This window comes from Caretta caretta, chromosome 1 (assembly GCF_965140235.1).
Source record: "Caretta caretta isolate rCarCar2 chromosome 1, rCarCar1.hap1, whole genome shotgun sequence".
Classification (NCBI taxonomy): Eukaryota; Metazoa; Chordata; order Testudines; family Cheloniidae; genus Caretta; species Caretta caretta.
This window is the reverse complement of record NC_134206.1, coordinates 300,502,827-300,515,521: the sequence shown is the minus strand read 5'-3', so window position 1 is coordinate 300,515,521 and position 12,695 is coordinate 300,502,827. Positions and strand designations below refer to the sequence as shown.

The 12,695-nt window shown below is 41.6% G+C and overlaps 1 protein-coding gene across 1 annotated transcript in view; it reads left to right on the top strand.

The window, feature by feature from the left end:
• Nucleotides 1-12,695, top strand: part of CNTN1 (contactin 1) — a 448,663-nt gene that overhangs the window by 125,713 nt on the left and 310,255 nt on the right. The window contains exon 2 of the mRNA XM_048836059.2: nucleotides 7,974-8,021. The gene's annotated coding sequence lies outside the window, so the exon portion shown is untranslated. The remainder of the gene's footprint in view (nucleotides 1-7,973; nucleotides 8,022-12,695) is intronic.

Genomic DNA, 12,695 nt, shown 5'->3' with positions numbered 1-12,695 from the left:
ACCCATTCTACATCCTTTTTTCCCTTAGAGTAGCACTGTAGTTACTAGATAAGTTCATCCCTTTAAAAATAAATAAAAATAAAAAAAATTTGTTCCCACTTGTTCCTCTCAGCCTCCAGCCGACGCTAATATGCCTGGCTCCTCAGGATTTAAGCAGTGCACTACGTGCAGGAACGCCATCCCTATCTCGGATGGTCACTCCCAGTGTATAAGATGCCTGGGGGAGTCCCACATTCCTCAAAAATGTGCCCATTGTTCCAAATTAAAATCCAAGGCATGTAAAGACAGAGAATTCCGACTGAAAATGATTGATTCTTATGCAGAAGTTACTCGGACCTGCTTCTGACCCAGGTACGGTCTCCTCAGTGAACCGCAGCCCTCTTGCCTCTAAAAAGGACAAAAAAAAGAAAATACCCACCTCCCTCACCCAGAAGGCAAACATTGCAAGCAAAAGGGTCACCAAGCAGGTCCATTTCTTCTGTGTAGACCTTCCCCCAGCTCAGCAGCTTTCACATGCTGGGTTCCTCCGGCATCGCGCTAATCTCCCCCATGGCTGCGGCAACAGCGCAAGCTCCTGGTGCCGAGGCTTCAGGCTTCCAGTTGCCTGCCTCTCTTATGGCACCATTCAGCACCGCAATGGACATGGTGCCAGCACGGATGACCTTGCTGGAACACCTTACCTCCCTGGCACCACTGACCTCAGAGCATGCATTGAGCATTACGGAGCAGGGAACGTTGGTGCTGAATGGCTCTCCAGCACTGCAGGCGCTCCTAATGGAGGGTTTATCTCCCATAGGCTTTCTGGCATTCCAGTTCATTCATTCACCAGATCTACAGGTGTCACTTAACCTACAGTCACCTCTACTTGACACCTGTTTTACTCTGGACATTCGGATGCGGTCCGCACAGCTGTCTCTGGCTATGTATCACTTTTCTATCGGGGAGACTTTTCACCATACCAGTTCTCCCAGTCAGACCCAAATCAGCACTAGTCACAGAAAATCTAGATCTTTGATCATCAAAGACCCCCCTCACTGGTGTGCAAACCCATGGATAGCACCACCTATGCCCTTCCCTGGTGAGCGGCATTACTGGGGTCCAAGGGCACCATATCAGCGATTCCACTAAGATCTCCAAGATGCCAGAAATAGGAGCAATGCCACCTTGCCACCACCAGTGCATACAGCTACAAATGAGACATAACAACAAGCTGTTACTCCACACTTCGATGGGCACGCTACACGTGCTTCCCCAACCCTTCTGGAGCCCGTCTCCACACAGGATGAGGCGATACTGCCTCCCCCACCAACACTGTCAGATGATTTCTTAAAATTTCAAGACCTCTTTAAAAGACTTGCCAATGAGTTGAGGATTAATATAGAGGAAGTTTTTGAAAACCAACATGAGTTGACTGACATCCTGCAACCTTCTTCCACATCGAAGATTGCCTTACCTATAAATTCAGCCATTATTGATCCTGCCAAAACCATATGGCAGTCCTTCATGTGCTTCACTCCATGAAGGACTCGAGAGTGACATTATGATTTCTCGGTATACAAACTCCTGCAAATAGGAGGAGACAATATAGATATCAACCTTATCAAGGTCCACGCTACCCGACTTATACTCAACAAAGTCATAGACCATGTGAACAACAATGTCCGCAACCAAGATATCAACATCGCCATACCAATTCATCAGCTCCATGTCAACCCCCTCCCACTAATAAGCAAATTTGAAAATGTGATTGAGGGTATAGAAAACATCATCCATACTTCAGTGCCCATTCCTTTCCTATCTTTGCCCCCCACCTGCTCCCCCCATCCTTTTTCAGGGACCCCTCTCACGAATAACTGCTCCACCAAGATTTGCATCACCTCCTCCAGTTAGGAGCAGTAACACCAGTGCCTGACCAACACAGAGGAAAAGGGTTCTACTCCCATTACTCTTTAACAGAAAAGAAAACTGGAGGATGGCTACCCATTCTCAATCTCAGATGCCTCAATAAATTCATTTTTTTTTAAATGGTGACTCTTGCAACCATAATTCCGACACTGGAGCAAGGAGATTGGTTTTCAGCCCTCAACCTGCAGGACGCTTATGGTCATATGACCATACATCCTGCCCACAGATGTTTTATTTGCTTCATTCTGGGCTCACAACACTACCAGTACAGGGTCCTACTTTTCGGCCTCTCGACTGCGCCTCTTGTCTTTTCCAGACTCCTCGCAGTCGTAGCAGCTCATCTTAGAAGGCAAGGAATCATAATTTTTACTTACCTCGACAACTGCCCTTTCAAAGCCAGGACCCTCCAATAAGCCATTCAGTCCACACAACAGACAGTCCAATGTTTCCATGCTCTTGGCCTGCGAATGAACAATGAAAATCTCCACTCACTCCCACCCAACAACTGGAGTTCATAGGAGCACATTTCGACTCACACAAAGGAATAGCATCTCTCCCACTCCACCTTTTCAACACCATCAACCTCTTTGTTGCCAAGCTGTGCAACAGTCCACAAGTGGCTGCACAAGATTGCCTACAACTCCTAGGCCACATGGCCTCTTGCACTTTTTTGTAGTCAGGAACTCGCCTCTTCATGAGGTGTTTCCAAAGCTGGATGTCCACTGTCTACAAACTGAATGTCCGTGGACTGAACAAACTTTTATACATACCTCCCACAGTGAAGGACTCCCTCCACTGGTGGACATTGCCTGACAGCCTTTGCTCCGGGGTCCTCTTTCTACAGGACATCCCATTGGTTGTCATAACTATGGATGCATCCCTTACAAGATAGGGAGCACACATACCTCAATACACTGCCCAGGGGCTTTCATCTCCTGCTGAGACATCCCTTCACATCAACGTACAGAACTCTGAGCGATATATCTATATGCCTTTCTTCAATTTCTCCCCTTCATACAAAACCAATGTGTCAGGATAATGACAGACAACATTGCCTGCATGTTCTATGTAACTAGGCAGGGGGGAGGGAGGGGCACGATCCCACTCCCTTTGTACAGAAGCGGTGGAACGATGGAACTGATGTCTCAGACACAATGTCTAAATATCAGCTGCATGCTTACTTGGCTTTCTCAATATCATCGCAGGCGACCTCAGCAGAAGATTTCCCATAGACCACGAATGGGAACTAAACGAGGATATAGTACTAGACATATTCCACACATGGGGATACACAACCACAGATCTTTTTTGCAACTGTAGCAAACAAGAAATGCCTAAGATTTTGTTCCAGAGCGGAACTAGGCAAACACTCCTTGGGGGATGAGTTCATGTTCTTATGGAACACCAACCTAATGTATGCCTTTTCCGATACCACTCATACATGGTACCCTTTCCTAACCAAGATGACACTTTCTGCACCCATCCCACTACCCCTCCGCCCAAATCTCTTGTTCCAAGAACACGGTCTACTACTCCACCCCAATTTAACCATGTTACACCTCAAGGTTTGGCTCCTTCATGGTTCTCTCAGGCCGAGCAAACTTGCTCAGAGCAAGTTTGAAATGTACTCCTTCATAGCACAACAAATTCTATATGCACCACCTGCCTTCTTAACTGGACAAGATTAAGGGACCCCAAACCGTATGCCCAGACATCAAACTGCCTAATCCACCTTGGGACCTTCCCATAGTCGTAACATGTCTAACCCAAAAACCATTTGAACCATTAGCCACATGTTCCCTCTACATCTCTCTATGAAAACTGCATTTCTGGTAGCAATTACCTCTGCGAGACACACAGGAGAAATTGCAGCACTCATGGCAGATCTGCCATACACCATACTTTTTAAGGACAAAGTCTCCCTACTTTTACTCCCCAAAATTCTACCGAAGATGCACTCACTTTCCACGGCAATGAGCCTATCCATCTCCTTACCTTTTCCAAAACCACGTGCGAATTCCTTTGACTTTTCGATGCGCACTTTGAACATGCGCAGGGACTTTGCAGTTTCCCACACTATATTCTCAAGACTCCCATCATTAAACCTCAGTATGGTATTATTCTGTTCATTAATAGTAACAACGGTCTCCAATGGGGCTCTGTTCCAATCTTCAAATTCCACTACGTTATTGCCTATTTTTTGTGTGTGTTCTATCTTATCACACTTGCAAATTCATTTCTAATTTCCTGATCTACATAGTAAAAAACATGTTCCTGTTTTATTTTAGCAACTGTATAGCTGATACAGGTTTTTCCATAATGTTCTCTAGATGTTAAAAATTAATACTCAAACAGGTGAAATATTCATAAATGATGGACTAATATTACCCAAAATGTGGTTGAAAGGGGTAGAATGCATTGGATTTATTCCAGCATACTTCTAGCCACTTGTTGCCTCAATTACCTTCCATTACGGTTGAAATGAATGCCTATTGATTTCTTTCATCTTTGTTTGCTTCTTGCATTCTGCAACAGCTGTTGGCTTCATTTGAGAGGCATAGATCCAAACAGCAAAACAAATACAGCGTTTTATATAACAAACATATTTTGAAAAAAATTGATATAGAAGTCTAGATATATTTTTAATGTTAGGATCTTCCACTAAATACATGATAGGAACTAGTTAACATATTTTAATGTATAAAAACATTTTTATTTTTATTTTTATTTTTATTATTAATTTATTATATTTATTAAATATTTATATATTTATTAATTCTATTAAATAGAATTTTTATTAAAACTTCACATATTTTGAATAATTGCGTATAATTTTTCAAAATAAATGTATATGACTGTGATGGGAACTGAGTTTACTGGTGCTGCTGCCTAGTGGTGAATTCACTGGCTCCCTGTCTCCAGCATCCCTTGCCAGCAATCACTCCAGTGCTGTGGCAGTCCATCTTTTGGTAGGTAGTGACTTGGCCCTCTGGACAGGTCACCAGTTGAGTTTGCCCCCTTCTGAGGTAAGAGTCCTACAAAATATATGCAGTCCCACCAAGAGAAAGCATCTTCAGCCCCTCTCTGAAGGTGGCATGCCCTTGCCACAGGGCTTATGGTATCTCTATCTTTTCATCCTCTCCAAGGAAGGGAAGAAAGGGTGGGGTTGTAGGGAAGCCTGGGTCTTCCCTCTCCACAAGACTCCAACCCAGGGCTCTATGAGAGGCAGTGATAACACTCTGGATTGCTTTGGGGCTGCCTTCCTGGGCCACTTCCTACCTCTTGCTTCTCCACCAGGTCTTAAAGTCCAAGAAGAAATAGCACAAAACAACTGAATCTTCAGCTCAGCTGGTAGCCACCTTCTTTGCATGTTAGCCCCAGCTTCTCACTGGTCCAGCTTCCTGGTTTCACTGTCATCACCTGGGGTCTGTCACTCTCCCTCTGCCCTGGGTTTCAGGCAGGCTGTAGTCCAAGATCAGCCCCTGTCTCCAGTCAGCCTCCAAGGTTTCTCTCAGTTTTCAGCCTGAGAGAGAGCTCCCAGCTACCTCTCATTGGAATCCTTTCCCTGGCTTCCCCTCCAGGGCCTGGGATAGCTGCCACTTGCAGTAAGGACTCTGGCTGTACCTTATTCAGGGTTTCCTAAGATAGGTCTCTCTGCCTCTACTGTCCCTGTCTTGTCTTGTTTCTCCCTCCGTCCCCTCTGAGCTGTCTGGTTCCCTTTTCAGCTCCTCCTTCAGTTGGAACAGGCTCTGCAGGTGTGACAGGGCAGAGCAATCTGGGCCCAGAAATGTTTCTTAACCTCTGCTATCCCAGTGTGACTTATATACCCCATCACAGGGACCCTGAGGCTAACTTTTCTGTATCTCAGCATGTCTTCTCAATCCAGATTACAAACTGTGATGCAAACTTGTACCTTCTCTTTCTGAAAGGGCTGGGGGAAGGAGGAATGGTGGTACTTTTGTCTAGGTGAGTTAGGTGGAGAAGCACCTGTCTTCCCCCAGTTCATGGAACACACTGGGGCTTAGGTGGGAGGTGAATGTCCAGGTGCCTAGAGAGAGTCAGCAGCGCACACGCTCAGAGGTGGAAACAGGCATCTAGGAACTTCTATTGTAAAATCTAGATGTGGAGTAAGTTTAGGTGCCTACCAGATGCTGAGCAATGGTTTTGTGGATTACAGTGCTGCCTAAAAGTGAGATTTAGATGCCTTAATCTGAGGGTTGGGTATCTGAGTACCTTTGTGGGTCTGGGCCTAAAACTAATGACCATTGAAATGACAAGTTCTGAGTACAAACTCCACCAGGAAAGTTGCTGTGGGCAGCCTCACCCTGCTACACCTGCTGTCAGATTTGGAGGGTGGGGTTAAAAGGGGGAAAGCACAGCTCTGGTGGGATCTGAGTGCAAAGGAGAGCAGACCTCATTCTGTGAGAGAGGCTTGGCTGGGGCCAGGAACAGCTTGAGAGGCTGCTCCCTGCTTGCTAAAGCCCCCTGCAGGGAAGATGGGACTATTGTTTGACTTGTCACCAGTGACTCACTAGCTGGTGCAGAGTATGTCTCCTGCAGTTGGTACCCTGCCTGAAGAGGGTGACAGCTAAATAAGATCTTTTATTCCTTACACTCAATTTAGGACGCAGCCGTGGTTTGTCCTGTTCCCTCAAGTGTTGATGCACTGCCTCTTGACCGCCTTGCTCTTTCTCCATATCATCCACATAGGTCTAGGTGGTTTACTAACAATCTGTGACAAATATATTGTGAGGGGAGGAGGCAGGTATGTCTTTGATGGAGAACTGGCACAGCATCTGATGGGGTGTAGTCTTGAGTGTCTATGTACTCCTATGACCTACAAACCTCACACTTCTTCTGTCATTTTGTCACTCCAAAACTCTCACCTTCCTTTCTCTTCTTCCCCATACCCCCCTTATTCTTTCAGTCTTCCCCATATCTGCGCCTTCTTCAACAACATAATCTTCTCTCTTGCATTCACTGCAGCCCCAGTGCTACAGTGGAGGTAAGAGAGGAGAGTATGTTGTGGAAGGCAGCGCAGATGTAGAATATTATTTCTAAAAGACTCTTTATCTTTTAAATAATCACCCATCTAACTTGCTGTTTTTTAGTACTAAGGACAATATTTACCCTATTGCTCATTAAAAAGCCTTCCTACAGTAATAGAAACTGAAGAACAACAATGTAGAAGATGTAGATGGGGACAGGGGATGGAAAGCTAAAAGCTATGTGGCTGAATCCTAAAATGGCAAGAGTATGGTCCACTTTGCGTTACAGGTGAGATTACATCTTAAAAGCCTTAGGAAATTGCCCATAGGGAAGAATGTGGATGCTTGGTTATTAATCGGTATCTTCCATAGAAATATCCTACACTACCCTTGGATCCATGGTCCACACCAGATACTATTTTATTTACAAGTGTTTGGTTTTGACCAGTGTAGTACTAAAAGGTGCTAGAGGATGCAGTTAAAGGCAGATGGGTGATACCTGCAGCTGCAAATCTGAGAAGGTTTGAAAGTAAGATATCAGAGAGGGCCTTTTGGGCCATCAAAAAGTATTCTGTGTGGTTAGGAAAAAGAAATCTAGCATGTGGAAGTCAGACTGAAATAAGAGAAATCACAGGGAAAATATAGGGTGTGGAGGAATAATTAGTTGTGGGGCAGGGAAGGTTGGAGCTTGGTGAGGGTGATACAGAGTATGTGTTCAAGCAGAGAGCTTGGCATAGTTTTATGTGAGAGTTGAAGAACAAAGTTTTTGAGATATGATATTAACGATCTTAGAAATGTATAATAGCTTGTATTTAAATAATCAGGAAAACTAAAACCACTAGTTAATAAAGATGGGATTTTATTAGTATGTTTTAAATTATTTCTCACAGAGTGACTAACTGGAAACCCAGGAAATGATTAATGCCAGGTTGTTCCTTGGAAACGCTGCACATGAGTGAGTGTTGTGAAAGTCTGTTATACAAATCTTAACAATAAGATGTAGCAATCTATCAGTAGAAAATTATGTTTTAAAAGTGTCCTCCAACAACTGGATTGAATTCCGTCTGTATTCACTTGTAGGTAATGAATCTGGATCAGCACTGAAACAGTTTACCACATATAGTAAAGGTAAGTAACTTTTCTTTCTACATTCTCTCACTAGTGTTCAGTAGTAAAATAATTATTCATTGGTATATTTAAATAATTAAGTAAAATGATATGAACGCTTGGGGAGTTAAAATATTTTTACATTGCATTAAGCTTACATTTAAAAAGATGGGTAATTATGATATCCTTAAATTCGACTATTGTATGTATCTGACACACAGAGGTGGGTCTTGCTGTTTTTTACATCCCGGACACTGCTTCTGTTTTTAAACCTTATCTAAAGTAAAACTCAACTTTATAAATTTACTTCATTTTTTTAGTTTGAGGTAATATTTTGATATTTACAGCCTTCACTTCTTGTTTGAAGGCAGCGGCAATGGGCACTATTATATGATGTCTGAGAAGCAAGCAGATAGAATGCCACCCTCTTGTACGCTATGTACATAATGTTCCCACACTCACTCCCATAAGGCCTGATCTAAGGCTCTCTGAGTGAATGGAAATTGCCCGTTGTCTCTAATGGTCTTTGGTTTGGGGTTGTAAGGAGTGAGTTATGGAAGGGAGGCACACAGAGTGTACTCCTAGGTGACTTCTGTTGGTGGGGGAATGGATTGAAAACCTGGAATGAAGGCATAAGATAGTGCAGAAACAGATAGGTTCTGAAGAACATTTGATGTGCCTTCCCCCTATACAGCTTGATGTTCAGCATAGGGCAATATAATGTATGTGAGATCCTGACTAAAGTAAAGCTCAGAAATAAGACAATTCTATACAGATTTTGGAAATGTTTATCAATATGTTGTTTAAAAAGCATAAAGTAGCATTTCTTGTTATATGGTAGTAAAGAACCAGAAGAAGCCCAGTCTCGTAGTGTCTGGAATGGACTCATGACTACTCAGCCACCTCTTGTCTAAATGTTATGTATTTTAAACAGCTTTACACTTTCTAAAAGTTTTGTATTTTTCACTTTATAAATCGTTAACAGTTTCTGCCAGAGGGAGAGCGAAAAGCGCTTCCATATAAACAAACTGAAAACCATTAGCTCCTAGAAAGCTGTCAGCTATTCCTGAGCCAAAACTATACCCTTTAAAATAATTAAATTCTACATAATCACCCAAGTTTTGCTTAAATAGATTAATAATATTTGACTTAGCTACCTCAACTATACTTAGGCTCTAGTCCTGCCAGGATTTACTCATGTGCTTAACTTTATGCATTGTGAGTAGTTCTATTAAAGTCAATGGGACTACGCTCAATATGCCAAGTTAAGCATATGTATAAATCTTTAAGGCACCAGTCCAGCAGACTATAAGCTCTTTGCAAATGGGGACAAGATTTTTTTGTTATGTTCATATCATGCCTAGCACAAGGGGGTCCTGTTCTTTGAATCAGGCCCCTAGGTACTACCACAATACAAATAAATAATAATTCCTCCTATTTATTACTTTCTCTGTAAAATACCTTCTTAAATTCTCCTTATACATGTTGTCTCTTAACTTAAGCACACCATATATACCTTAGTTCTGGTTTGTCCAATTACTTTAAATAGATCAAGCTTAATTTCATAATAACCCTTAGCTAATTTAAATACTTCTGTACTTGATGGAGTCTTGAAAGAAAACAGTTAACTCAGTCAGCAGTTAACTTTGTCAAACCTCACCTCAAGTTTAAACCCTACCACTCAACCTGTTACAGTGGCCTCATTATTCTGTACTCTTTCAAATTTCATGACATTTCCCCCCCCCCCCGAATAAACTTATTCAGTGCCATTGAAACTAGATATGGCATGGGCACCATTTCTGTTCAAATGCATCTTCTATCTTTAGAGGTATTGCATTTTTCATAATCCACCTATGAGCCCTGATTTATCACTTGGTCTCTGGAGAGAACTGACTCTCTCCTTTGAATGTCTATGCTTTTTTATGGCTTGGAAAGTTGATTTCTTTGGTAACAAGGACAGAAGGGCAGTATGTTATGATAGGATTACTTATTTTTTGTTTCACAGTAGCAGCTAGGGAATGAGCCAAGGCTGACTGAAGTCAGTGGCAGCTTTTCCATTGTCTCAGTGGGTTTTTGATTGGGCCCCTATTGATCCTGGTAGGTACTTGAGGCCCTATTGTGCTCTGTGTTGTACAAAAGTAAACTATCTTTGTTATTTTTAATGATAAAATTTAAGAGTTAGGGTCTCATCTTGATACATGAGTAAATATATAACTTCCAGGAATTCAGTGTTATTTCAGTTAACTTCACCGGGCAACACAGTGAAACCTTTCAAGTACAGGTGCAATTTAAGACTCCTAGTTTTAAACACTACAGTATTAGCAATATGACTTATGTCCAGCATGTGCTGTTGTATCAGAATTAATCTAATGAAAAAGAAATACTTTACATTTTGTTGGGGGAAAAGAACTTAATCAGGATCTGCTGGTGTTCAGCACCGCTGAATACGTTGGAACTGGTAAAAACGGTTCAGATCAACATTCAGCTGGGAAGCCATTAGCAGGATATATTTGATTACCTATTCTATATTATGTTAACTTATATAAATATGCAATTGGCCACTATGTAGGCACCATTATTTTGTATTATTAAAGTACTTTAAGAGTTGTGCCCTTGGTGAAGTCATAAACTAAGTACAAAGGCCAGTCTGTTTTCTAAATAGTAGATTGTTGTTGAAAAGTTTGTGCCAGCCAGTACAGAGAGAGCAATCATGAGTAATTCATCTCTCTTGAGAGGAATAAAACAACTGCCTCAGCTCCCGCTGTATTACAATCTTATCCCTGAGTTAGAAAATGAAGAGGTCTACTCTGTTTGACTGAATTGCTGTTGAGAAAAAAATAATTTCTAATATAACTGGGCACAAGCTAGACATAAATATATAGAATTGTTTTTTCTAGATAGGGTCATTACCTGTGCAGTGTCTTGGACATATACGTGCAAGCCATCTCAACAGTTTGGGGGCTTGTGTTTTAGTTTTTTAAGAAAAGTCAGTTGAGGTTTTTTTGGGGAACGAATTTGTTCAATCATCATCAGCACATTACAAGTGGCTATGTCACCCATTTATATGTTTTGATGTTCCAGGTAATGTTCTGTACTGTTCGTCTGTCTGGAAAACTTGTGCATTAACTCTCAATAATGTTGATTTCCTCACTGCAGCAGGGAGATGTAGAGTTAAGATAACTTGGAATAAGGGAGATCACTTAGCAGCTTAGGTGTATTTGCATCTTTATTTCAAATCACCTTCATTTTGTTTTGGCACTCTGACCTCTTCCTAGACATGAAATAACTTTGGCTCATTTGTAAAAGGTTAAATTTAATTTAGTACCATGTCTTGCAAACAATTTATCAATTTTTTAGTTTGCATTATATAGTGAAATAGATTAACTATGGTATCTGTTAACAGTGTTGTGCTGTTACAATGTAGACCTTACCCCTTGGGGTTAAAGTGGGACTGAAATGCTAATAAAGGGCTCATCTTGATGTCACAGATCAATGACAAAACTCCCTGTGACGTCAGTAGGAACAATATGGGGCTGTATGATTAGCTTTGAGAAAGGCACTGAACAGCATTGCTAGCAAACCAGAAATGAATGCAGAAGGATATGCATGCAAGATACCAGATTGCCTAGCCTGTAATGGATTGTGTGCAAAAAGGTTGCTTGCCCATCAGGTATGCAGTCTCATATAATTTTTCGGAAAGAAAGAAATTAAAATAAAGGACATTAAATCTGTGTAGTTTGGGAAATTTATAGTTTAAAAGAATATTTCATAATCAGTTTTACTTGCAAAGAGAAGTTACACTTGTGTATTGTCACTCATCGTTAACTGTGTAAGAAAATAGATGGATCCTCTTAGGAGGTAGATAAGATGAAAGGAACATAAGAATGGTTATAGTGGCTCAAACCAATGGTCCATCTAGCCCAGTATCTTGTCTTCTGACAGTGGCCAGTGCCAGATGCTTCAGAGGGAATAAACAGCACAGGGCAATTTCGAGTGTTGTTCAGTCCTAGCCTGTAGCAGCTGTAGGCTTAGTGGGACAGCCAAAATATGGGGTTGCATCCCTGACCATCTTGGCTAAAAGCCATTGATGGACCTATCCTCCATGAACTTATCTAACGCTTTTTTGAATCTAGTTATACTTTTGGCCTTCACACTAACTCCGCAATGAGTTCCACAATCTGACTGTGCATTGTGTGAAGAAGTTACTTTCTTGTGTTTTGTTTTAAACCTGCTGTGTATTAATTTTATTGGGTGACCCCAAGTTCTTGTGTTATGTGAAATGGTAAATAACAATTCCCTATGTGCTTTCTCCATACCTTTCATGATTTTATAGTCCTCTGTCATATCCCTTTTAGTCATTTCTTTTCAAAGATGAACAGTTCCAGACTTTTTAAATCTCTCTTCATATGGAAGCTGTTCCATACCCCCTAATAATTCTTGTAGCCCTTTTTGTACCTTTCCCAATTCTAATATATCTATTTTGAGATGGGGTAAACAAAACTTCACACAGTATCCAGTGTGTGGGTGTACCATGGATTTATATAGTGGCATTATGATATTTTCCATCTTATTATCTATCCTTTCCCTAGTGAATCCTAACATTGTTAGATTTTTTGACTGCTGCTCCACGTTGAATGGATTTTTTCAGTGAGCTATTCATGCTGACACCTAGATCCGTTTCTTGAGTAGAAATAA